Raw genomic sequence first — 24,095 nt, forward strand, 5'->3', positions numbered from 1 at the left:
TGGTGTAGGGTGCATAGGTGAAGTAAATTTTGCCGTTTCCGACTTATTCCTCTGCAATTCCACTTACAAATTTTGAGGGTTTTGGTCGCTTCTTTCTTTTTTGCTATCTTATTCGCCATCTCGGCTTCCCAGAGTCTCATTCATCTGGGCTTCTCTGGTGGGGTATTTTGGCCTTTTCCTTCTCTGCTCTTTTTCCCTTTCTAGGATGGAGATGCGTTGGCTGAGCTCGTTGCCCATTTGGGTGATCTCCTGGCGGAGCGTTTGTACGGCTGCTTCGATGGTGGCTGCCACAGTTTTGCTTATGGTGTCGACGGCCTGAGCCATTTCGGCTCGGAACTCATTTCTGAGTTTGGCCTTGTCTTCGGTTCGGGCCTTGTTCATCTTGTACACTATTCCCGATTCTAGGTCCTCTACCGGTGGAGTATGTTCCCTTGGCCGCGTTGGTGTTTTGGTCGGTTTCTGCTGTTTTTGCTATTGGTCAATGAGATGTTGGAGCTTCATCTCCAGGGCTTGTTCCCTGGCCTGAGCTCTTCTGTGCCGTTCCTCCTGACGTCCTTCTTGCTCTTCTAGGCGCTCGATGAGCACTTCATTCCGCTTGATCAGGTCGGCGTTTTGACTTCTGAGGGAGGAGATGGTTTCCTCGTATCTCGAATTTCGCTCTTGTGTCGGCAGTGAGCGAAATAGGTCGGTTGTCGACCTGGAACGGCTATCACCACCCAGCTGATCTTCTGCTGTTCTTGCTGTGGCTTAATTGTTCCATATTGCGAGGAGCTTGAACTTGTCTCTCTTCTTATAGGTGGTTGTCATCCTCTTGATTTACTTCTCTCCCTCACGTACAGGGGTGGCGGTCTTGGCTTCAGCCTTTTCTCGCTTTCCTTGCTTGCCGTCTCGTGAGGTAGTCCACATAGTTTGCACTGCAACTGGCGATCATAATCTGCTTGTGGGTTCTGCACCCCGCACCGCTTGCAGACATGTTTGTCTGGGTTGGGGCATACGTCCTGCCGGTGGCCGATTTCTCCGCAGCCCTTGCAATACTGTACCAATCTGTGGTATGGGCGGCAACGTGTGTACGAGCCAGCCACCTTCACATAGAAAGGGATGTGCGGACCTTCGAAGGTGATAACTGCTGAGGTGGATTTGCCGAGCATCCTCGCATGCAGGATGCCACAGTTGCTGGCTGCCGGTAGTTCCGCAAGTCGTTTCACCGTCGTACACGCAGTGATACCGTACACGGCTCCACGTACTGTTCCTAGGAGCGGTTTGCTGTACGGCGTCAGCTCGTGTGTGGCCGCCCCATGTTTGATGCTGCTGATGGAACCGACCTTCAGTGCGTAGTCCACGTCTGCTGTGTTGGCAATTATCAGGTTCTGCTTCCACTGCGTTTTGATGGTTACGTTCGCGCCAAATTCTTGAAAGGGGAACCACTTGCTCTTGCAAGTCCTTTGATGATCTTCTCGTCCGGCCAGCTGGACAGTTTCATGCCGGTTCTTGGTCGTTATACCACCTTCTTATCATTCTGTGGCTGCGGTGGCGTCACGCGTCGCGGCGGTGGCTTGCCGTTGGTTCGGCTTCCCTGATCTTGCTGCCGTTGGTGGTTGCTGTTGGCTTGCGTGCTTGCTTCCACTCTCGGGTTGCTCCTCGCGTTCAATCCTCCTTGCTGGTTCTGGGGGTTACCTTGCTTTCCTCCCTCTTGTATGCGGTCCTCGTTCGGCACCTTCTCGTTTTTTCTTGCCTTGATTGCTTGGAACATGGGCCAGCTTGACTCAGCGTCTTGCCGCTGTTCTCATCGAATTCCATGTTGCTCTGGACCACTGTGGAGTCCTGGCTATTGTTCTCTATGTCCATTTCGTGAGCACTGCCATTCGTTTCCCCTGCCATTCTCGGTGCTCGCGAGGCCACGCGGGCCCGCTGCTGGGGCGCGTGCGGCGTTCGGAGAACGGTGTTCGAATATGTCGAGGTGCTTCTTGCTCGGTGTGTCAAGGTAAACAAATCCACTCACCGCGGTAATACTGGCGACTTTCGATGCCGACTGCCTTGTTGAATTCAACGACACAAAATTGTGAAGTTTGGTTAAGGTTAACCGCAATAACTCGCGACAAAAGCAGCAGCCCATGCGAAGCGCGTACGCTCCACTCGGCCTCCTTTAATTAGCGAATTTTCAAAATATTGCTTTAATCACAGACATATCAATTACAAAATTGGAGGGAACCTCAAATAACCTCCGTATCAAGCATTTGTTTCGTGCTCAGCTTCGCCTCGCTGGCTTTTCCAAGAAAGAACAAAACCGCGCGAAGCATTCAGAATACGAAATGGATACGCAATCGCGGGCCGCTACTCAAGCGCTCCCAAGGGAATAGCCAAGGATACATGGCTTTACTAGCGGCGGTCGCTCGGTACAGGGCTTCACCCTACGTGATGGTTGCCTCATCATGACAACACGCCGCTCACGCATAAATAATCGTAGTGGAGCTATAGTAGAGGGAGGGGAGATTGCGAGGCAAGGAAAGCGTGACGGCGCACTTGGGACTACTTTTGCGCCCTCTTGTTCTGCAGATAAGCACCCCCGGAACGTATGCTCCTTTCGTTCCCTTTAACCGTAGAAACATACCTTGCGCAGGCTATATAATGCGTTTTGGAGGATCTGTACGGCCAACATATGCTGTTGTCGATTACGTCAATCATTTTTGAAAGAAAAATTAAATTCTGGGGTTTTACGAGCCGAAACCACTTTCCCATTATGAGGCATGCCGTAGGGGGTACCACAGAAATTTGGGCCGTCTGAGCTTCTTTAATGTGCACCTAAATCTAAGTACAGGGGTGTTTTCGCATTTGGCGCCCATCGAAATGCGGCCGCGGTGGCCAGCATTCGATCTCGCGACCTCTTGCTTAGCAGTTTAACACCATAGCCAGTAAGCATACACGGCGGGTAAATCATTTTTGCTTGGCGGGTCAGTTCGTAGATAGGAGAAAGCTTTAGTATAGCGTAAGTGGCAGCATGCTAAACGCTAAAATATGGCGGAGACACACTGCGCACGCACAGAACTCTATAGCAGCTTTGCGCATAGCGTGCCTCCGCTGCTTTCGGAATTTAGCTGGAGATTTCAACACTCGCAAGAGAGTGAGAGAGAGAGAGAAATTTATTTACAGAAAGGCAGAGAGGTCGGCCGGAGCTATAACTTGCTCTGGCCTTCTACTCTACACTGGGGAAAAGGGGCGGGGAGGGAAAGGGCTGATGAATGATGATGGTATAAGGAAGAGATTCGTATATATAAATTCACAAAGTTGAGGATTTCTAAAGCCGTGCTTCCAGCCCAGTGACTTGGAGAAAAGCTACAGTGCCACTTGTTACCAGGGCTGCGCTGTTTACATTAGCACAGACGCTAAGAAATAGCGTTGTCAAACATGGCGGCACCCGTGGCTCCCGCTTTACCGTGTATTCTCGTGATGGCTATGCACTCACTCTCCTTGATCGCCAGTAACTATTGAAATATGCTTTGACTTCCTCTAAATTCACCTGGAATGATATGTAAGAGCGCTTAGCGCATCCTATTTGTGAGATCGTTCAGCGATTCTCACGTCCATAGGCATGACGATACGCGTCCGTATAGCAACAACAGAATGGTTGCTAATGAATTGTATTGGCTTCGATACCTTTGTCACGAGGCACCATACGGCGCCCTACCTTTTAATGCAACGTCTCGACAAATTGCTTGCGTTTAACATACGTTTAGCAATAAACGCTATTCTTAAGCAGTCTGCTATCAAAAAATGCTGCTGTGATTGCTCTTATCTAGATGTCGAGCCAATCGGCTTAAGAGCTTTGACTACTCACACCTAGAGTGCGCGGTGAAGTTTTGCACTTTACGGCGCTTCGGTTGTTTTACGCTATAGCAAAGCAATGTCGAATAGCGTCCCACAAAGCTTTAGCGTTCGGAACACGCTAGCGCAAGCATTTAACGCTATACTAAAACTCTCTAATAAAGGAAGATCTCAACGGCAGCACACCAGTGACCTGCTCTTCAAGATGACAGTCATGCTATTCTCGAATGATCAGAAGGCTAAAATGATCTTGGCTCTGGAGGCGCCGCACTGCGACAAGAGGAAGGCAGCCAAACTATTCCGGATGTGGCATTGTAGAGGATGGTTTAGTGCGTCATCAATACATATAATGTCGAAGTCCATTTCGAGACAGGTAGCTTCGCGAAAAAGCGACACTGGACTGCGACGGTATTTCATGAAACGAAAACGAATGTTTTGCCATAATTTGCTGCTAACTCTCAACTTAGTATGCGCGACGCCAGTGCAGAGGCCGGAACCTCAATGTAATTAATGTGGAGGATTTTAAAACAAGGTCATATGCACCCATACCATGTACATGTTCATGAAAAACTTGAATACCAAGGTTTTGAAAACAGACTTGACTTTGCCCATTGGATTTTCACTAAATGTGATTATTTGATGCATGGTACAATATCGCAAACACACTATAAGGAATCAGGGTGGTCCCACGAAGACAGCACACCGGGATACAGGAAGCACCAAGCGAACACACCCAACCCACTACGTTCAACAGACCAAGGATACCAGAACAGGTTGACTAAACATATCAGACCGGGCTCACCGTAGACATCAAGCCCTGTACACCAAGCCCACCACAAGTGCGCAGGCATTCAGAAGGGTTACCAATGCACTGCGTTAAGATAGTAATGAACACAAACAATATTTATTGACATAGGTACTGCGAACATGCCCTTGCATGGCAAGCAATGCAAAACTCTGAATTGCGGCCTTCGATGTCAACCTCATGGCAACGTTCAATTTCATGTCATTAGAAAACTCATCAGGACCTTTACTGTCAACCTGCTTTCAAGGTTCATTTGCACGTCATTAAAAACTCATCAGAAACTCGTGCGTCAGGTATTTATAGAATGATGGTGGCCAATTTGTAATAGATTCACATTAGCAATACATTGGAAAGCGCATTAGACAGGTGTTAGTCACTCTGACGATTCTGATGTATAAAACCATCAGCCTCTTTGTCGAAAGACACTAAGTTTTTTCATAACGGCCAGGAGGAGGCCACCGGATTGTCTAGCGGGCGAAGAGAGGCTGAGAACTTTCAAGAAGGAACCCATATCCATGGCTCTTAGCGCTGTTCCAAAGGCATGTCGGCGAGGTTAAGATCAGGGGTGGAACTTCTGCGCATATTACGCCATTTTGACACAAGTGCAAATCCCTGCGCCAAAGCCCGCCAAACACAGAAAATTGACCGAAATTATGCCAGAACGGCTCCGGCATCTGTGCTTCGGCAGTGGCCTCGAACATCGAGCGGATTCGTTCTCCGAAGAAAGAGTGCAGCTTTCACATTCTCCACACAGCGCGACCATGCCTCCCGAACAATTTCTCACAATTTTCGCACTTATAACAGTGGATTCTTTCGCGCTTCCGGCAAGTGGCCGGTGCACGCCCCACGACTCGCGGCTGTTGTCGCTCCTGTCGGAATGACACTATTAAGAATGAACTAGAATACGGTTCAGTGGGCCGTATAAATAAAAGCAGGTTGAGGGCGTTGCGAGCGAACTGGGTATAAGGGAGGTGCACGCTGCAGCAGGTTCAGAGGGCAAACGCCTCTGTCCCAATACTGGTAAACCGCAAAACCATTTCAATCTGGTCTGATGTCCATGTGGCGAGGCCTGAGGCATTTTGAGCAACGACGAAATGCTAACAGCGGATTTGAAATAAAAACAGATTTTAATAGTTTTACGTTACACCAGAAAGTTAAGCATGAGGTACTTTGTAATCGCCCTGGTCTATCATGTAGAAATTGCTTTTAAAAAAGTTGCAGCTTCGCTCGAAAGACGAAGAATCGCTTGCGATGGCAAATTAGTCTACAGCTGTGCGAAGATACTAGTTTTATCGGCCGCTCAAACTTGTAAACATTCGCTAAATAACTAAATTAACAAGTGTGTTGTCATGCGCGCACAAACAAGCGTGGACACATCTCACACGGTCACCACATGTACTCGCTGTCAAAACGGTGGAGTGAGGAAAAGCGGCAGCAGCAGCGGCCAAATTGACTTTCGTGTAGCCTCTCACTTCAACACGAAGCTAAGTGCGTGCACTGTGTCCCAATCGCAGGAAGCTTTCAAGTTAGGGCCCGCGCAGCAGTAACATACGGTGCAGCCGCCGCAGTAGATCCCCTATCCCCCTCTTTCTTTCTCTACGGTGCCTCGCAAACTACGGAAGACGGCGCGCGTTTTCCCCGCTTCCCTCCCTTGCGAGCGCGAGATTGAGCAATCGCGCATACGGTGTACGGAAATGAGATTATGATCGTTAGACTTTATATGAAACATCGCTGCCGACGGCAGAAATGCGCTTAAAGCATCCACGTAATTTCTATCGCAATAATAAAACCCAGTACGTAAATATGGCTTTCCCGTTGGTAAAGCGCACTTCCATGTATTTCAGCCGCAGCGTCTCGACCTTAAAGAAAAAGGTACTTATAAAGAAATCTAGTGGGCTACCTTTAGAAGTTTCGGACTCACTATTTCTGAATGCACGTTTTTGTGGTTGTTACCACTAATCGAAAATCTATAGGCACTACTACCAAAATTAGCACGCACTAGACGGCGTTCAGTATCGGAGTAATCTGCTTCTATATGCATTTTAAGACGTTGCTAGGGGCAGTTGAAGTACGACACTCGTGAATGTTTATTCTGTTTTGTCGTGGTTTCGGAATGCTCTGCCCATATTCATATTCCATCACTCCTACAAAATCCAGATTGACCTGCTTCAAAGTGCTTCGAAATGAAATTTTATATGTTCCAAGCTGCTCCAAAATAATATTGTCCGTGCTCCAAACTGCTCCAAAACGCAATTTTATTTGCTTCAATATTACTCCAAAATGTATGTGACAGTACCACCTCTGGGAGAGCATCAAGGCAAGGTTCGGCTACTAAACGTGGCCCTTCGTCGACTTTCACGGGGATCAAGAGAACGCATGCCCGTCAGAGCGCTTGCGCCCGGATTGGTAAAGCACGTGGAAGTCGAATTCTGATATGCGAAGAGCCCAACGACCCAAGCAACCGGAGGGATCCTTGAGGTTATCCAACCAGCAGAGTGAATGATTGTCTGTTACAACATCGAAAGGCCCGCCGTAGAAATACAGGCGAATTTTTCCTAACACCCATACAATTGACAGGCACTCTTTTTCGGTGGCGAAATGATTATCTTACGCTTTGTTGAGGGCGCGGCTTGCACTGGCCGCAACATACTCAGCCTTTCAGCGTGTTGTTCCGAACAAAATGCTCAGGGAAGCAGGGCTTGCGTTGCGTGAGTACTGCACCAAGACCGATGTCACTTGCGTCGGTACGTATTTCGGTTGGCGCAACAAGGGTGGCCAAGTAAGTAGGTGGCGCAGTGTTGCAAAGTCATCGTCGCAGGCCTGTGTTCAGTGAGAAAGGTTCCTGAGGCCGGCGAAGAGCTTCGTAAGCGGTGGTTTGTCTGAGGCGGAATTTCAGACAAAGCGACGAAAATAAGAGGCCAAGCTGACAAACCTTCTACGTTCTGTGATGGTTAAAGGCTTTAGAGCTCGAGGTACGAACAGGGTACTCAGCACCTCCACCACTTTGATTTGGGGACTTATTGATGGGAAGCGGCAGCCAAAAAACTGCCGCAGTCACAAAAGAGGAACGGTCTCGGCTCGAATATCTCGCGATCTACGCTCGCACCACGCATCGATGATAGCACCCATGCACTACTTGTTCCCTGTTTTCCGTCACAATACAATAAATGCAAGGCAATAATACAAATCAGTACAATCACCTAAATGAGATCACATAAACAAGAACAGAAAACAGGAAAGTAGCAAGCGTTAAAGGTAACGAATAGTTTGTCTTCACAAAAACTTTCTTAGAATTGGTTCGTTAGCAGAGCCGTCGGAAAATTTGGCAATTTTCTAATATGTGGAAATGGGCTGAGGCAGGGCGTTCTCATCGTTTGTTGACAGAACTAAATGCGAGTACAAATACGTTTGCTCGTACGAGCAAACAGTGGGTTTACCGTATGCACCTGGTCAATGCGAGCGGATACGTGAGGCGCTTGATGAATAAATGTGCGAGACAGTAGCCTGTCGCTATTCCCACGTGTACTTGTTGATCTTTTTCGGGTGACCGCTTTGCACAGTCCAACAAATGTTATCGCCCAGTACGGGACGCGCCCGCATGTGTCGGAAGTTTCTGAAATGTTATCGATGGTTATCGATCTGCTGTCTGTTGTCGCCGAAGTTTGTGGAATCTGATTGCATGTCAGACGAGAATTGTGTAGAACTTTCTGGCAGACACGCGGGCACTAGCGATTATTCTGGAACCTTCGTGATTCATGTACAGTAATTGATGCGCTTCACCGGCAGATGAGATTTTCGTCGATCGCCGACTGTCTTCGCCGCTATTGTTGTGCTTCGAGTATAGCCTGTTTTTCTGGGCACAGGTTCGCCCAATGAAAAGTTAGCTTCGCCATTTATAGTTGTGCTACTGTGTTCCTGGCAGTCACTACCACATGACACTAAAAAGGGCTGTGGAAATAAGATAAGCGAATGAACATTCTGCCTATGACCAGAAGAAGAGTGGCGTGTTCTTGAACAAGACAGAGCTCTGCAATAAGAATGCCAAGGCAAGATGAATATTTCGATGTTATTTTGTATTTATTCGAGCATGCCAGAAATGACTACTTTGCAGAGATGCCATATATTAGAAACGTACTCTAATGACGGTTCGATTAGCCAGGTAAACACCTGGCTAATCTGCCGTAAGTATTTAGTTGTTGGATCTCTCCGAAAAGGAAAGAAAAACTGATATTATGTATAGGTTAGGCTATAAATTGTGGCAGGACAAAATCAAACCTTTTTAGTTTTCACGATATTAGCTTTCATTTGCCACTCACCGCATAGCTTTGAAAGTGTCGTCAAGTAGTTTTCAGTATTATTGAGTCATTTACATCTGATATATCTTCCGCATTACGGAATCTTCAGCGAACACAGGTATGGATGACTTCCTGTTAGACGATATATTATTCACATAGATAACAAACAACAGAGATCCTAACAGCAATCCTTAAAGAACCCCCGACTTCTCTGGTGTGCGACAAGATACAAAGTGGTGGATCTATTTTCCTTGGAACCCATCAGTTATAAGATTCTTATTTCACATAATGATTTTGTCCTCTCGTTGTAGGTGCTAAAGTTTTATTGGGAGACGTTCGTGTGAGACAGGATCAAGTGTTATTCAGGAATCAATAAATATGGCATCGATGAAGAATTCAATTCAATTCAAAGAGTTTATTCAGACAACGTGGTACAGTTGCCTAGGGCGCAGACCAAAAGGCAAGTGGTTGCCTGACAAGGAGTCTGTGCCCTTGCTCCCATTCGAGAGCACAAGACATTCAGCGCATAAAATAAACACTAAACAAGATCGAAATACAGAGTGGTTGGTAACATTGAGACGAGAGTTATTTCATATTGAATATGTATGTACAATTGGGAAAATTGCTGTAAGAGACAACAGAAAAAAAAAAAAACAAAAAGGAGTGGTTATGCCTGCAGTGACAATAGATACATAGTGATGCTATTTTTTAAAGCTTTGAATGATTTACTTTCTTGGATAATGTTTACAGCAGGATGGTGATCGTTTAAGAAACTGGAAATTCTGTAGCTAAGTTTCTGGGTGCCGTAGTTTGTACGTATTTTTTCCTTATTGTAACATATGTGCCGGGTGTTGTAGGTGTGTGCTTTCGTTAGATATTGTTGAAAAAAAGCCGTAGGATCGGAATGCATTTGTAGGTAACTAGCTAACGCTATCTTTTTGTTTATAACATTCCACAGTGTAAGCAGTTGATGTTTTCTAAACAGTGGGGCAGTGTGGCTAAGGTATGGTGCATTATCTATTAGGCGCAAAAATTTCTTTTGTAATAAATATATGTTTTCTATGTTTGTTTTAGGTGCTGTGCCCCAGACAAGAAGACAATAGTGGAAACGCGAATGTACCAGTGTGTAGTATAGTTGTTTCTTTAGCCAGATAGGCAAAAGGCTCTTTATTTTATGCATGATACCAATGGACCTAGATATACCAGTGCGGACTTTTTCAATGTGAGGTGACCAGTCAAGATGCTCGTGAAAGATGACACCAAGAAATTTATGTGTTGGTACACGTTCGATAAATTCATCGCGAAATTGGATAACTATTTCTTGTTTTATACACTTGTTACGAGCGCGGAATATAATGTACTTAGTTTTTTTAGTGTTTAACTCTAATTCATTACCGTAGAGCCACGTGGACAAATTTTTCAGCCATACATTGGTTTCTACTTGGAGGACTTTTAGGTCTTGTCCGCAGAAGAATGCATTGGTATCATCAGCGTACATTATTATTTCTGGTGTAGAGGGCACGTTAATTATATCATTTATATAGAGCAGAAATAACAGCGGCCCAAGAATTGATCCTTGTGGAACTCCATAATGTATCTGACCTAAGCTGGATTTTGCATTCGTAATATTCGTGTACTGGTGACGATTTAGGAGGTAATTCTTTATTTATGTGAGAGCCGTTCCTCTAATGCCATATTTATATAACTTGTACAGTAAAACAGGGTGCTTAATGGAGTCGAATGCCTTTTTAAAGTCTAGGAAAACACCTATTGTATATATTTTCTGCTCAAAGTTCTCTATTATCTTATCCTTAATTTTTACTAGCGCCATTTCAGTAGATTTCTCTTTCTGGAATCCGTATTGCTGCTCGGCGATGATATCGTTTCGCTTGCAGAAGTTTAGTAGCCTGATGTTTATAACTTGTTCAACTACTTTCGAGAGGATTGGTAGGACTGAAATTGGCCTATAATTATTTATGTCATTTCTATCACCTCCCTTGTGTATGACAGAGATTTTTGCAATTTTTAATTTATCTGGAAATATCCCGGTACTCAGAATCAGGTTGCATATATGCATAAGTGGCTGACTAATCATGTGACTGATGGATTTTATAGGTTGAACTTTAATATCATCAGCACCACATGCACTGTTATTTTTTAGGTTTTTGATTACTGTACAGATTTCTAATTCAGTAGTGGGAAACATGAAGAGTGAGTTTTGAATGTTGGACGTGATATACGTTGTAAAATCACAATTACTTGCCTGAGGTTTACTTGAAGCCCCTGATATAAGAAAGTGCTCATTAAGTTTGTCAGCAAGCGACGCCCCTGTGTAAGGCACTCCATTTATAACGAGTTCAGAGATGCCGTCTCTTTTGTTGTTGGACATTAGCTGGTTTACTGTATTCCATACTTGTTTAGGGTTGTTGCAGATATCAGCAAACTTATGTTCGTAATAACTAGTCCTGGCTTTTTTAATATCAGAGCTTAATTTATTACGAATTTGTTTGTATTCAGTCAAACAGTCCATATTTTTCGTTCTGATAAAAGAGGCAAATAGTCTGTCACGTTCTCTAATTCTTTTTAGAAGGTCGGCATTTATCCATGGCTTTCTGGCTTTTTTACACTTTTTGATTTCTACGGTAGGGAAGGCTTAATTGTAGAGCTCAGTAATTGTTTTAATAAAGGCGTCATATGCTGCGACGGGGTCAGATAGTTGAAGAATATCTGCCCAGCTTGTTTCTGCTACTAAGTTTCTAAATATTGTGGTCTTAGCTTCATTAACGATTCTGTATGTAATGGGTGCACATGTTTTGGAGAGACTCTGTGGTGTATGGTAGGGTTTAAAGAACATAAAAATAGGTAAGTGGTCAGTAATATTAGCTATTAGTACACCTGCTTGCACATCATCTTTTTTGTAACTTGTAAAACACACATCTAGTAAAGTATGGCACATGTCTGTCACTCTAGTTGGCATATGTATTACATTTTCACAACCAAACGAGAAAAAAATATCAAGCATTCTTTGTTGATTACAATCAAGCAATAAAAGATCGATATTAAAATCACCACAAATAACTAAGGGCAACTTAAACTGCATGCACTGTTCTAGCATGTTTTCAAGAAATTTCAAGAAATATTCAAGAAATAAACAATGTATAGGGTACTTAGATTGATTACTAACTTGAACGATTTGGTGTTAGAATATTGTTTTTTTTTTATGAACAGCGAGTTGGTTTTCTGCCTGTTTCCAATAAGATTTTCAGTTCTGTCGCCGACTAATATAAATCGTCATTTGTAAATACCAACGTCAATGAAATTAGGGGGTATTACGTGCCCAAATAACAATTTCATTATTGGGAGCGTCGTAGAGCTTGATTCAAGAATTATTCTCACCAGGTAGGGGTTCTCAACAACCACGAGCTTTCTACATTTCACCCCAATCGAAATGAGGCCACCATCACCGGAATTCAACGTGCGACCAAGTGCTCAGCAGTGTCATGCCAAAGCCACATAACGAATGCAAGGGTTTAGGGTGAAGGTTTACTTGCACCATATTTCGCCCTCAGAAAGAACCGTTAGTGCATTGACATTTTTCTATTGATCAAACATCTGCGAAGCAGCTTTTTTCCGAAGCAAAGGCTTTTTAGTATTCTTGAGCAAGGAGCAGCAACCAGTATGAAGGCTAGCTTTGTGTATACACAACGGAAAAAAAGTAGTCGCAGATCTACGCCAATACCAGCAACGCATACATCAGAACAGACAGTTTTTACTTGATTACTGTAAATTTGTTTTTGAACGTATGAATCGTAATACCGCTGTCATGTACGTGGGCCTTTAGGTATTTTCAAGTGGTGTTGCTGCCGATTTTCGCCTAGGGGACCCCCAACTGTCCTTGGAAATAAAGATTTGATTGATTGATAGATTGATTGATTGACACTCTGCTTAACGCAGTTCTCACACACACCCGAAAAGAGTTGTGCAAACGTTAATTTTTGGGACGCAATAGAATACCAATTGAATACTGCCAGAAGCCATTTAAATAAAATTGAATGTCGGATGCTTTACCAATAGTTCTCCAAACCAGTGTTGACTGATAAATGTTTACCTTCAAATTTTCGGGGTCACAGCTACTTTATATCAATACACTGCCTGGCATGAACATTTGCTTAACAAAAGCACAAATTCTGCATTGAGAACGAATGTGTTTTTTTCACGTGCCCAGCACGCTTGAAAGAATACGAATGGTCGCGATTTAGCTGGTCATATCTGGCATTCTTAGCAACGTAACCTGGTCCAATTCGTAAATTATCATATCTTAGGCTTATCCTTCACGTGGACGGGATGGTACAGTGCACACCCTGATGTCCCTCCCCATGGATTCGTAGAGGGGACCGCACGGCACATAACCCGGGAGCTGGGTCCGGTCGAAAGGTTCTTGCAAGACAATCAGGACAAGAAGTTTGTTATTGGCAAGCGTTTTCATGTATTGCACCATCGTTGCTTTCTTGTTTTTGAAGCCCCTGCAGTGCGTCTATGCGTCTAGACCATGGGTCTGTTGTCGGACTTGCGGGACACAGCCATGATTATTCTGCAGAGGTGTTGGGGGGACACAACTGTCCGTGCGTCCCTCCTGCCCCGGTGTGGGTGGTGTTGGCGTTGTTGTCGCTGGCGAGGATGGCCGGTGCGTTTACCGCTTGTGACGATGGTACCCCGGCCCTTCCAGGCAGGTGGTGGTGATGTTGCTGTTGCTTCAGCACCATCGTCCCGTGTTCTAGATCTTCGTTTCGCTTATTCATGGCCGCGAGTTGGGTGTTAACCGCTGCGTACTGCGCGTTCCGTCCCGCGTCGGATTCGTTCAGCCTTGTCAGGAGTATGTCAAACATTCGCTCCGTCTTGTCCGTCAGTTTGTTCACCATCTCTTCAATGGTGTCGATCCTTCTGGCTCCTGACCTGGGTCTCTTCAGTGCTTGTGTGTGGCCCAAAGCGTCTTCCGTAGGTGGCGTATAGCTTGTGCCCTTGCGCTTGGAGCCCGCCGTCGCCGGCGCTTCTTTTTCACCGCAACACATGTCCATCTGGCCTACTTCGCCTCCTGTCGCGGTCGCATCGCCTCGCTTGGCGGCCTCGCGGGAAGTGAAGGAGGAGATCCTCTCATGAGGGGATTCTCTCATGTCCTTGAAGATTTCGTTGAGCGTCTGTTGTAGCTCGTCGATTTTCCTCGCTGATTGTTCGTTCTGCTTTCTGGCCCTGCCCAGCTCTTCTCGAAGTTCCTTATTCTCTCGCTCCATTTTCTCCATCCTCGCCGCCAGGAGGGAGTTGGGGGCTTCCCTCGTGCTGCCAGAAAGGGTGGGTGCTCTCTACAGAGTACCCATTTCTTTCCGCGACTATTTCGGACCAGGTGACCTTGCGCGGCCCTGTCTGTATCTCGCCATGTGTAGCCCGCACGCCGTCTGGCAAGGGGCGGTTTCGGTTTCGGATGCGGCTTCCACTCCGACTCCGGCTTCGACTTCTGTTCTTAGCTCTGTTACGACTTCGGCTACGTCTTCTTATCGGCTAGAGGGATCCGGATCTCGAGTGACTGTGGCTTTATTTCCTGCGCCATACTGTACCCCGATGGTGATGGGGTCCGCTGAGGAGTCGTCTTTCCTTCTTCCAATATGTGTTCCCTTTCTTCTCTGCTTCTCGCCCGCCACCTTCTCTCCTTCACTATGTGTTGCAACTTATATTTTGCCTTGCACATTCGGTCGGCCGTGGGATGCGCCTCGCCGCAGATCCGGCACTTGGGCATGCACTCGATGGTCATGTTCGATGCTCGGTTTCTTCGATCCGCAGGCCGGGCATAGTTTGATCTCCGGTCTTGGGCATACGTCGGGTCGGTGGCCGAGCCTGCCGCACTATTTGCAAAAGTAAATCGGTTTCCGATACCATGATACTCTTATTATGATGCTATTGAAGTACGCCCATGTGGGGACTTTGTTTCCCTCATACAGCAATATCACGGTGGTCGTACTGCCGAGCCGCTTGGCGTATGTTAAAGAGGGATTTCTCGAGTTCGCCAGAGCATGCATGAGCTGGTCTTGCGTATACTTATGGGGAATGTTGCGGATAATCCCTTTTGCCATTTACTCGGGCGCCGAAACGTACGCGTTGGTCTCGTGCCTCTTTCCGTTGATCTTCAAAACCTTGATCTTAGCGATTTTCGTCGCAGTTGTCTCGTCGGGTGTGCTTATCACCAGGATGTTTTGCATGGGATTGGGACAGATCGTGATCATCTCGTCGTCGCCCACTAGCGCTTCTTTGCGTATCGCCTCGTCGAGACTCGTTCCGCACGTGTTCCGTACGTTCAACCCGTATTTCGGTGGAACAATTACCTTGATATCATCCCTGGGTAGTTCTCGCATCCTACCGTACCCAGCTTTTCTGGACAAAAGGGTTTAGTTCGCGTGAGTGCCACCACGTGGCGTACTGAGCTTAAACTTTTCCAACTTCCCGCGGTGACGCGGGATGACGTCAACCAAACAAAAAATATAATAAAAGCTATTTCTGCGCATTGAACTTCGCCACAATGCTTGTCTCGCCAGCATTACCAGTGCTCTTGATAAAGCGTATTCGCTCGTCACTTGGAAATTACTCGTCATCCTAAGAGCGTTTCGTCGCGACGAGCAATGGTTGATTCTGGGCTTTTGATGCGGTTCTTTTTTTTTTCTTTTTTCTTCTTTACCTTTTCTTTTTTCTTTTTTTCATTCTACGGAGTAAGGAAGCTAGCCTAACCGTCAGAAGCGCTTCGGGGCAGCCTTTCTTCAGTCGGCACACATTGTTAACGCCCGAATATCGCACAGCGTCTACTAGAGACGCCGTCGTGGACGGTTTTGATTTTCTTCTATCGAATTCGTTAAGGTGCACACAATTATTTCACTAGCGACTATGCAATGCGCACTCATAGGCTACCGCCGCAGCTGCAAATCTAGATGTGCTAAAGTATTAGGCCATATAAATGGATATGTTGGTTTTTCACCTCGACACAAAAGTCACGACACAAGAGTTGAGCAAACTGTACCTATGACGTCGCAGGGTGTGAGACCGGGCTAGTTGGTATTCCATGCTAAAATGACTAGCGTAAGAGTGGACAACGGACCCTAAAGAGGCGACAAGGATAAGCGCTAACTTCCAACCGGGCGCTTGTCCTTGTAGCGTCTTTAGTGTCCGCTGTCCACTATTGCGCTAGTCACTTCAGTCTGTGTCGTCATCCGTTAGCACGCTATGGCCGAAGCTGCTCGCAATATTACATCACATTTACTGGCCACAAGGCCAGGTACACCCCTGCGTACGACATATACAGTACTTGCAGTTAGTTTACAAAGTAGTCTCCTATGACGGTTATCCACGTGCGTGAAGCAAGACCGCTATTTAGATTTATTGTGCAGTAATATATATGCGGGATTTGTATGTTCTCCACATTCTCTACCATGTTGCCGTTTCGCCTTTATTATACAGCCGCAATGTAGACTAGAAGCTATAGAACGCCATAAAGGCTATCCACATACTCAAAGACCTCGCGCGCAACTCCTGACACTTAATTGTATTCAAGGGTTGTGCGACTGCCCAGGACATCCTTAACAAATGTTACATAACACATTAAGAGGTTTTACTTACCAAAACCACGATTTCATTATGAGGCATGCCGTAGTGGAGGATTCGGGAATAATTTAGACCATTTGAGATTTTTTAACGTGCGCCTAACCCTGAGTAAGCGGGTTTTCGCATTTCACACCCATTGAAATACGGCTACCGTGGCTGGGATTCGATCACGAGACCTCGTGATTAGCATCCGAACCCAATAAAAGCTAAGCAACTACGTAGGGGAAGGAATGTTGGCAATAGGAGGAAGGTGACAGCCGGCACGTGAGACAATATGTCCCCATCCTCATTGCGCGAGAATCGGTACCATCTGTCGAAGAATGACACCGTAGAATGTACTGTATTCAATGCGATGGAGTCCGCGTCCAATATTTCAGACCCGAATCATACTGTAACTAATGACCACCAGGCATCTCGCTAATACGTGCCGTCGCTTGACAGCTGCCTAGTGCTGACGTCGGCCACAAGACCTACTTTACCTTTGTTCAACACCTGCCGACATTCTCTCGCCTTATTTCGCACCATTGCATTTGAGCTGAACTGCTTCAACAGGCAATTTATTTGTGCCAAAATTTGGCCACCCTGTCAACGTTATGGTTTCTTATTTTTAAGTCATCTTTTATATTTAGGCTAATGCTGTCCTGAAATTTCCAGCGGTTTCACCTTTCCCAAAATGCCCGCATTTTTGTCGGCCTCTGTTCATATTTTGGAGGATTTTTAATAGACGTGGAAACCATTGCGCGGCCCCCTGGCCAAGCTGCTCAAAAAGTCATTTTATATCCCTGAGGTCTTGTGCAAGCTTCTGCCTTCTTGCTGTTCATCAACCTCCTGATTTCCCTCTCAACTCTATCCCATTTTGACGACTCCAATCACACGGAAGTTGGCAACGATATAATGTCCATGGGATTAAAGCCATTTAAATCTATTCTACTGTGGATACGACAGCCGCTTTTGCTCACTGTGAATGGAAATATTGCGTTAATGAGCGCCATTATTAAGCACCTAAATTGACAGTCAAAAAATTATGCGGATCCCATGTATCGTGCGAATCGATGCAAGCAAACCTTTCTGTATTTGTTGTCATTTTCATACGTAATCTCCACAGATTAGACAGGCACTCTCTAATGAAATGCTGTCAATGTTTGCCTGATTGCGCCTGCCATTGTGATGCAAATGAACGGAACTTCAACTCATTTTCTCAGAAATAAATGCTGAATGAAATACTGACGTCATCCTAAGCAACATCAACAAGCGCCGTAGTGCTCGATCTTATGATGTCCCTATTCGTAAGCTTATATTCGTGATTGATTTTTATTTTTCGGCCGGGGAGGGGGGCGATGTGCTCATGTACCCAAGAAATGTTCCTCGGACGTCTCTGATGTGCTCCTTTTTATTCTCAAGTACCCAATGAAAGCTGTCATCGCTGCAACTTCATGATGTCCTGGTGGCAGGCCACCATGGCGTGTCGCGCAAGTAGGACCACGCTGATTCCTTTGGGTTGACATATACTATTTTGTGTGTCAAACTTCGCCACATTCATTTTTCAAACTATGCCAGAGCTGGAAAAGGGCGGCCAACCCTCTACGCCCCTTTCCTCTGTTTACTTCCGCAAAGTGTGTTTATCGCTGTGGTTACCAAATACGCCCAGCGGCATGCTACCACTCAAGCCTTTCTGGCGGCTGAGCAACTGAAGTCGCAGGCTTTATTCAAAGTGGCTTCGACGTTCAATATGGCTATCCTCAATTACTTTTCGCGGACTTCGCTCACCGCCTTCTCTCCAGTGTCATCTCTTACGCTACTCGCTCCTGCCAGACACAACGCAAACACGCAACGACCTTAACGAAATATCACTTACACGCTAGTCGACACACTGTCGATGTATATTTCCGCTGAACACCGGGATTGGAGCGTGGTCCTGTCTATGGTGATATTATCCGTCTACAGCCTCGCTCAACAGCACCGCTCGTTACTCATCAGGTTTTTTTTTTTTTTTGTCGACAAGAGCATAGTGTATTTCCTCTGAATGCGCTTTCGGCTTTTGGTGTGACCTTACACGCCCACTCATTCATTTACGTTGACGGCGACGGTTGTCGTCAGACTGCCGCCTCATTCTGAGCTTCGCAGTCGCCAGAGAGCACAGAAAGCTCTCTTCACAAACAAACCACCGGGATTCAAGCCCATTTCTCAATTGCGGCCTCTTGCATTTTGGAGATGGGCACCCTAACCATTACGCTACCGGCAGCCTCCACCAATTTCTGTTTATCCGTCTTCCCACTACACGTTTTTCCCGCAGACGCAGGCAGAACGGATGCAGAAACGAAAAAAAAGGTAAAGATTGCTTGAGCCGCCAGCTGACACATGACCTTAACTTTGGCAGGTTATTCTCATTCGAGCGCATGTAGGCTTGCGGCTGTGTGCAGGTTGTGGGTCGCCTTAGCTTCATTGTAAATTTGCTTTCACCGACTCTTTTCAGCTAAAACTGAAATGCCGCACAAAAATGAGGCCTACCGATGAATATTTATTTCTAGTTTTCTAGGTTTAAACCAAAAACGTTCATTTACACAAATAGTAATTTTTTGAAGAAATGGCATAAGGATACTACATTTCGAGGTCATGTCGTTGTGTCAATACGGCCCGGCACCGCGTATTGACGAAAGGGCATCACAGTGCCGGTGCACGCGGCAGGTTACAGAATGAAGAAAACAGGAAACGACTGTTTTTCAGTTCTCGCAACATATTGTGCACAGAACACAAGGCTCCCACCACCAGGACATTTTATTTTTGACAACAGCGACACACAATGGCGGACTGATGTACTTCCTAAAGGGGTTTCATTTTATTTTTTCATCGCAGAACCGCAAGCGCGGGTTGCGTCGCGCGTATACCGCAGCCACGTACTGTGGCGGCACTCCTAATGTGGCCCCCGGCGGCATCACGCGCTCCCGTAGGTGGCGGTTTGGACTGCTACTCCAGAAGTTTAAATACATAACCTCTTTGCATAGAAACGACGGCATGATTGTTAACATATTGTTGGTTTGGATATGTTCGGCACGAGGTCCAGGACCCTGTATTCTGATGCGTTCTTATGTTTGCGTTCGCGTCTCGGTCTTGAGGAGACGCGCGCCGTAACATGCTCCAATGTTGCTTGCGTTGAGCGCATGTAAGGCGAAAAACGCGGTTCTAAAATGTCTGTTCACTAACTTGTGCAGTAAACCCATGTTTACAGTATTCGCGCAGTATAGTAGTAGTATAGTAACAGTCACGAGTATGGCATCCGTAACCGCAAGAGTCACGTTATGGTCGTAACTTGTCGGGACAGCATAGTTGTAATCCACAGACCCTGCCACTGAGGAATAGGTTGCTAGGCATGGCTGATGAATACTTGCGAAGATTGGTTTTCTGTAAAGGTTTGTTACCAAGAACGGCGGGAGCTTATACTGCCGCAAAGGACGGATGCTGGGCGGTGACTCCAATCATTTACTCTACACAGGAATTCAACTACACAGGAATTCATCTACACATCTACACAGGAATTGAACTGGTTTCGTCAACTCTTGCTTATATTCTCTCGCTCCTAAGCTGCGACCTCGCCTGCCACCCGGGCCCCAGCTTTTCGTCTTCGTCCCCCGCTTCTTTCCCAATCTGCTGAGACGTGCTTCCACTAATGCTTGCTCCGCCATTTTCTCAATAAATGAAGGCATTCATTCATGGATTCCTAAGTTACTCCAAAAAACAGGAAGTCTTTATCTCCATAACCATCCTGTCTCACACCTGGACTCTCCCATCGCAAAAAAAAAGTTGCTGTGTTGCAGATGGCTGGGCGTCACATATACAATTTTCTAGGAATGGCCAGTAGCACGGCGGGCAATTTTCAGTGGGTGACGAGACAGTATATAAAACACGTTCTCTGTCATATCCACACTCAGTGCTCTGCTTCGTGAGCTACTATTAGCCGCTACGACGAAGCACGAAATGCAAGAATCCAATCTGGGCTGGTCGCAGGCTGCTCTTTTTGGATTCGTGATGCGTCAATTTAAAATATATATATTTCTTATCTAAGTCTAAATGACAGCGATATAGGCGAGCTGAGTTACGGTAGCTCGTTGGCTTGGACTAACGATGCTGTTCACGCAGCACTTTCGTTTTATGCGTGTTTGCGAACGGGGTATGAATGACAGGAGGGTAAAACGCCTTCCTCAAATGAAACATTCGGAATAACCCTTTGTTTGGCGGTTGGACATATGTCGAGGGTCCCCGATAAGAACCACCTGCAAGTCTGTATCACCTTGCAAAGGGGAACTCAGATGAAACGTTGTCAAACGGATAGGCTTTTAATTATCATAAGTATATCTTTATTGAAATTCCTTACCATGAGGTGAAAGCCGACGAATAAGCATTTAAATTTTCTGTGTTATTAAAACATACTGGTAATAAAAGGTTGCTGTGCTTTACAGCCCCCTACATTCAAAAGTAAGTTATGAAAAATAAATTGGTGCGGTAAATGCGTAAACGCAGACGCAAGAAAAGGCCTAGTCCGTTTCCCAGTATTCACTCAATGAAGATGGAGCACCTGTATACTCTCACGTTGTAGTAATGTCAAGAACAAAGCACTTCCAAAGAGTCAGTCACGAATGTTACTCATTATAAGATGAGCTTGCGCTGGAAAAGAAAATAACACTAAACATAACGACTGCTGCGCGCAATGTGATTCCTCTGATTCCGATTTACGGATCAAGGCGTGGGTCCGTCAGATTGGAATGCTCGTACATTGCAGCGCAATCTCGGGTTGTCGAATGTGATGGAGAATGTACGCCAGTATTCACTTCAGGCGCGCAATCTGATAAGATAACGCTCTTTCGCTATTGAATCCGTTACAACATACTGGATATTAGAAACACATGCAGGCGCATCTTGAGCTAACTGATAACTTTGGAACTGTGGTTAGACGCTAAAAAAAGCCCCCCCCCCCCCGCCCTAAAAAAAAGGAATACAGTTGCTTTCAATATTAGCTGGAACATAGTGCTGGTAGTTTAAAAAGGGCCCCCAACACAGCACAGCGGCGCCGACATACAGGAAATTCAATAGCGAACCACTTTCCAAAGCTGGTACTTATCAAACCAGGATATCGGGGTTCAATGAAGCGCTGTAGTTCAGGGGCCATTTCCACCACGGGTACTGTGTCGGAGCTCATATTTCATGTCAGCATTAATTGTCACAAAATCACAGTATTTTTTTCTTTAGATCTTATTATTAAACAGCTAAAATACATCCAGCGAAACCCTCACCTTAATATTTCAGTACTTTTCGTTCTAACGTATGTATCCGTGCTGATCCGTATGTTACAAAGTACTGAAAATGTGCCCAATGCTTTTCTCCAGGAAGCTGTTTTTATTCTTTATGATGCCAAGAAACCGAGCCTGATGCGACCAACGCTCAGAAACCTAATCGGGAGCGCGCACGATGTTCTCGCACACCTTGTGGGATGTACCGTAGCGCCGAGGTGCTTCTTGTATAATGTATGAAAATCGGTTTTAAAGACAGACATGCAAGGTTGGGCCATGTGCTTAATCTCATGAAGTTGATTTGTGCCAAGATAACCTGTCCAAGCTTTCACACTTACTTTATAAGAAGTCAACAGCACCATCAATATGCCGGCTGCTTTTAACTGCACGAAACAAAACTATTGAAACGATACAAAAAATGTTAACATCATTTTATCATTCGAGTGTTCAGATTGGTAAACTCTAGATGCGGAGTAAATTGAGAAGTTGTTTGCGTAATTAACGAAGCTACGTTAATTTAATTTTTAGTAATGGTTCTTACGTGGCTAAAGAAAATGAGCAGTTTGGAGCCTGTGCTCGAGATTATGCAGAGAAGCGAAAGATTTTCGACTAAACATGCTTCTGTAAGAGCCATGCGAACAAAAATTTTCCAAGTAAGCACTCTTGGAACACGTAACTGACGCAGAAAGGAACATCTGTAAAGTCACAGAAAGAACAGCACTTCACGACGGGACACAAAGGAGGAACCACACACAAACTGCGCTAACTTTAAGCGCTGTTCTTTATGTGTTATGAAGGAACTAGCCCGTCAGTCATTCCTTCCAAACCTGTGAAGTCAACCTGACCCGATCTAGCCTTTTGTGATGCTGTCATCGATAGTATGGCCCCGTGAACATGTTCCCTATGGCCACATACTCGCGTTCCATCTCGAAGGCAAGCATTCTAAAGTTTTAGTGACAATACGGCAGTGAACGTGTGCCGCCGAAAGCTTGCTTGGTCGCAGAAGCGATGCATGACGGAATGATGGTGCAGATCTAGCGCGCCGCTGGCATCAAGACAATGCGCTGCAGCCGAGGGTAGGAAGATAATGAAAGTGAACAGCTTGGTAGCTGCTCACGGAGCCGTGCCGATGGTGGCGGTGCCATAATGACGAAATATGAGGCGGCGATATTGAAGGCTGAGGCGTTTTTTTCTTTTATTATTTTATTCCTTTTTTTACAACGAAGTCCTTAAGAGTAAGCTTTAACTGGGGCCCAACTCCAACGCGGCCTATTCGAGTAGATGTAAAACGGCGAAAATCTTTTCTGACATAACCCCAGGGCCGATTTTAATGAAATTTGCTGGATTCGGGAGAGAAAGGTAAATTCTAGTGACTATTGGAAGCGGAATTTCTATTATAGCTTGAATTCTGGTAAAAGATTTTCAAAAATTCGAAACTGTGAGAAATACAGAAGTGCGAAGTTTACAAATTAATAACTCCACATCAAGAACTGATATCGCCGTTCTGTAAACAGCATCTTTAGACAATTCAAAGCGGACAAGTCCAATATGCCAATCTATATCTTACATGAAGTCGTTGCGTTGTGAACAAGGGTTGTGGAAAAGCTGTAGTTCCACATTACTAATTTCTTTAGAATCATGCGTAAAATATCAATTTTGACCGCTTTAGACGTGCTGTTAGATGCAATGTACAGAATTGTGATAGTTTTCATTGCCGAAAGACAGAGTTGTGCACTTCATGGTTCCGTTTTCTGAAAATTTGCGTTTTTTGCCAATATTGAATAAACAAATGATGCCCAAAATAAAAATGCTAAACCAACAGTCACTACATTTTAAGTTTTTCTTTGTAAAATTTCATACAGTGGATGTGGAGAAAAACGAATTCTCCTTTTACATGTATTTTCATAGGACCACCAGAGCTAAAGGTTCCTCTTAAGGGCTAAATTCCCCACTATCTCGTCCGCGTGTAGAGCAAAATCTCTAAGATAGCGTAATACCGGCCGGACCAGCAGTGGAGGTGAAGCAAGCATTCTGCTCTCCCCATACGTGGGCTGATCCCGAATGTAACGCCATGCCACGCCGAGCTGCGGCGGAGGTGATGCTGGCATTAAGCACTCCCCCTACGTGGGCCGATCCCGAAGACAGTGCAATCCGGGGACGACATAAGGCGGAGGTGCAGTTCGCCATTAAGGGGCCCACATACACAGCTTTGCTGGTCATCTTTCTTCACAGAGTGGGAGGGCACTGAGATTTTTT

This window comes from Dermacentor variabilis, chromosome 8 (genome assembly GCF_050947875.1).
Source record: "Dermacentor variabilis isolate Ectoservices chromosome 8, ASM5094787v1, whole genome shotgun sequence".
Taxonomy (NCBI): Eukaryota; Metazoa; Arthropoda; class Arachnida; order Ixodida; family Ixodidae; genus Dermacentor; species Dermacentor variabilis.